Raw genomic sequence first — 4,331 nt, 5'->3', positions numbered from 1 at the left:
AGCTTGCAATTTTCTCCTTAAGGCTTTTGCATCTCAACCTGAAAATCCAAACCAAACATGAGAAACTAGACCACTAGGCCAAGCCTAGGGTCCAAAGGGGATGAAAAAATCAAAACAGCAAGTGAAAATTATCCAAAATCACATTCAAACAAATCAAAAGCAAATGCAATTGGTCCCATGCTCATATCATTCACCATTATCATTTTATGCACAAAATAGCATCAAACATGCAATTTGCAACTCCAAATGACCAAACAGAAAGATCACAATCAAAAGCATACCAAAATAATTCAATTAATTCCACAAAAATTCCAACCTAAACAGGACACATTCAATGAATAGCATATCAATTTTCAGCTCATTTGGATCAATGGAAGTATGGAAATTAAATTCATAAAGTTCAGACAAGTTCAAGCAAGCCAACACATGGTATCCAAACTGTAGCACCTCAAATTTGCACCCATCATTGTACATACATTCTCATACTAGGTCATAGCATATCATGGTCCACTGCACAGCATTGCATTGTTCCATTTGCCTCAAGTGCAAGCCAGTCAGAAGAATTAGGTCAAACTGGTCAGGAGATCAGTCAGTCAAGCAAGCAAGTGCATTTCTCAAGGAGCCAAGGCCCTAGGGTTGGTTCAACATGTTCACATGACTTGGAGATCCATTTGAAGTGTTTTGGTCAAGGTTTGGATGTTCAGAAGTCATCAGTCAATGCACAATCAGTCAGAAACCCTAAAAGTCAACTGTTGGTCAACTGTCCATTTAATCAGTGGTTTGATGGTTGGACTTGGTTTGAGAGGTCTCATTCATGTCCAAATAGGCCTCATATATCATGTCAAACACCATCATGGAAGAATTTGAAGCCAGATCAGAAATTTCCAAAAATGGAAACTGGACCTGTAACTGAAACTTACCAAAAATGGAAAGTCTTGATCCTCAAACTTACATCATGATACAAGCTTCAAATGAATTTTTGCCCAACATGAAAGTTGAAGATCTTGTTCTCCCATTTCCAAAAAGTCCAAGAACACTCAATTCCCATGTATGGTTGGCAAGTTATGATCGAATCGTTTTCAGAAATTCTTGAACTTCAAAAGGCCATATCTCTCAAACCATTTGGCCAATTTGGGTGGGGTTTTTTCCTACAAGTCACATTTGATCCCTTCTTTCCAAAAATGTAACTTTCATGTGCCAAAACTTCACCAATCAAAATGGCATTTTTTGACTTGCTTGAATTAATTTCAAGTGAAGTGAAATTTTGACTTTTCAAAATAAACCTTTTCCATCATTTTGGCCAATTGGAACTTGCTTGGAATGTTATTTGCAGCATGTTACAAAGTCAAATTCGTGCAAGTACATAGCCATCACCTAGTTGCTTGAAAATTGGAAGAAAAGTACATTTTCCCACCATTTCATGGACCATGCTTGGTACTATCAAACAGAGATTTTATTCATCATTTTCTGTCAAAATGAAACCAGCTAGCAGCCATCAAACACATTGAAGACAAAGAAAAAATCCTCTCTTCCAAAAAAACCTCATTTCTGAACTGTTGAGCTTTCCTCCAAAAAACTCCAAAAGCATTCGAGCCCTGGTCCTTGCATCATCATATATCAGCATTCAGGAAGCAGTTTTAGAGCTTCATTCTTGACTGTAGGCCAAGGAACCACAGCTGCATTAACAACCACCCTTCCATGGCAGAACTCGAGTGAATCAAAACCAAGCCTCCTTGAGATTGAAACCTTCCACCATTCACTTATTGGAGCTTGGACCTCCACCTGTTTCAGCCATTGGAGACCAAACAACATCAGAATCACAACTGTCCATTAACTTTGGTAAAATTTCGACCTCTTTGTTTTTTGAAATAGATGCATGCTTTAGGTAGGTCTCTTGATGCTGAGTTCATTGATGGTTTTAGTTTTAAAAATGATTGAGTGTTTGCAAAGATATGTTGGTTTGAAGTTTGGTGATTGAAACTTGTTCTTGCTCGATACTGTTTGTTTAGCATGATTTAATGGTTATGGATGATGGATTATGCATGAGTGAAGCTTGCTGATCATTTTGGTATGATTAATTTTGATTTCTGGAATTTTTCTTTTGAATCGAGTTGGGAAGAAGATGAACTTACACTGTTCCATTTTACAAACCCTAATTTTCCAGATTTTTTGCCATTTCACGTGTTCTGCATGATGCTGTTTACTGTTCATGGCCAACAACCAATCAGGACATTTCATTTCCGTCCCCTATGCGCTGTGTTTTGATAAGTGGCAGGGCTATTTACAAGTTTGCCACTGTCTTGGCACATGACCCATTAATCCATGTTGTTTTGCAATTTTTTTATTTCATTTGATCACCAATCTTGTAAAATCCATAACTTGTTCATTTTTAATCCAAATTTAATGGGATTTTTTGTGTTGTGTTCATCATGATCTCTACTTTTTTATCACATTTTTTCCAGAATTTTTGGATGGTTGGTTTTTAATTGGTATTAGGGTTTGTGACATGTATGCACATTTTGTACACTTTGCCAAAACATTTGTGAAATGGTGATACTTTATCCAATGGCTCCCAAATTTTTTGTGCTTAAACTAGACACACTCATGGTGATTTTGGTGTAAAGTTGGTGAATTTATCATTGCTGGTTTGTGAGATATGATTTTTTGAATTAGGGTGTGACAATTTGTGTCACACCATTGATGTCCAACTTGATGATTTTTGATACCATGCTTCTTGACCTCCAATTGATCTAATTTTTTGCATGAACCTACTCTTGTATGTCTAGTTTACATGTGAATTTTCTTGGAATTATTTGTGGCATTTCCTAATTGTTTGAGATTTTCTCCCCTGCTTGGTCATATGTTGACTTTTGGTGACACATGTTCCCATTTCATTTGTGAAATTCTCATACTTTATTAGATGGACATGAAATTTTACATGAGATAACTAGACATCCTCATCTTTGCCATGGTTTTGATCCCATTCATTTATCATACACCATCTCTGATTTATGAATTTTTCAAGTTGATGCATGTTTGGTTGACTTCTTTGAGCATGTTCAAAATTGCTTTGACTTTCTGATTTTCATTGACTGCCTTCCACTTGTCCAAATGAGATGAAATTTGACATGCTTACCATGCTGTGGGTTGTGATTGATCATGATTTATTTGGTGATTTTTGGAAATGTTTAAGATTGCTTTTGAGTTAAGTCTTGCTGTTGACTTCTATGAGCTTCTAAATGCCATGTTTTGACCTAATTTGTTCATGAAATGATGATGATGATTGATATGAATGTGAACCCAATTGGTTTTGTTTCTTGAATGTTTGAACATGATTTTGGATACTTGCCCTTTGCTGTTTTGACCTTTTCTTTCTCCTTTGACCATAGGCTTGCCCTAGTGGTCCTGTTACTCACTTTTGAGCTTGTGTTTTCAGGTTGACCAACAAATGACCAATGAGACCAATTGTCATACCCCAAAATTTGCCCATTAATATTTCAAGACATTTTGCAAGGCATTCCGACTCATATATAACACTGATCTTGAAGAAACAAAGGCCCAGCTCACGGATGGCCCAATCCAGAAAATGGCCCAAACTGGCCTGTTCGCTACGCGCTCGCCTAGCGAAGCTGACAGACAACAAAAATTTCGGGCTTCATTCTGAGCCCAAAAAAAAAAAAAAAAAAACGAGAAACGAGAAACGAAAAAAAAAAAAAAGAGAATTTTTTTTTAATTAATTAATTAATTAATTAATTAATTAATTAATTAATTAATTAATTAATTAATTAATTAATTAATTAAATAATTAAAATAAATAAATAAATAAAATATAACAAATTATTTTGGACTTGGGTCTCCCTCATTCCAAGCCCATTACCCACGAAATTAGTCTATAAATACTGAAGTTTCAGTAGGGGAGTTACACTTGGAGTTACACTGGGAGATTCACTGGAAAAAAAAAAGAGGAGGAGAACAGAGAAGAACGAATAGAAGTTTTGGCATAGGAACCCTGCCTACCCGGAGAATTCAGAGTAAAGAAACCCTGAAGGCAGCCCATCTGCACCGAAGCCATCGCCGTCCAATTCCCGCTGCCTAACTTATTCCGATACTACAAGTGGTCAATCCCTTCAACCTTGAATTGGCAAACAGGTTTGCGTATCTCTATTGTTTATACTTTCAATTGGCCATATCTACATATATAATGCATCATGATTAAATGTTGATATATAATTTGCTTTCGTATGGGAATTTAAATATGCCTGAATACCCTGAATGTTTGATCATGTCATTCCTGTGATAAAATGCCATAAAATTCAAAGTTCCTAACGCGG

The sequence above is a fragment of the Lathyrus oleraceus genome, chromosome 6, assembly GCF_024323335.1.
Source record: "Lathyrus oleraceus cultivar Zhongwan6 chromosome 6, CAAS_Psat_ZW6_1.0, whole genome shotgun sequence".
Taxonomy (NCBI): domain Eukaryota; kingdom Viridiplantae; phylum Streptophyta; class Magnoliopsida; order Fabales; family Fabaceae; genus Lathyrus; species Lathyrus oleraceus.
Note: the sequence above shows the minus strand (reverse complement) of the source record.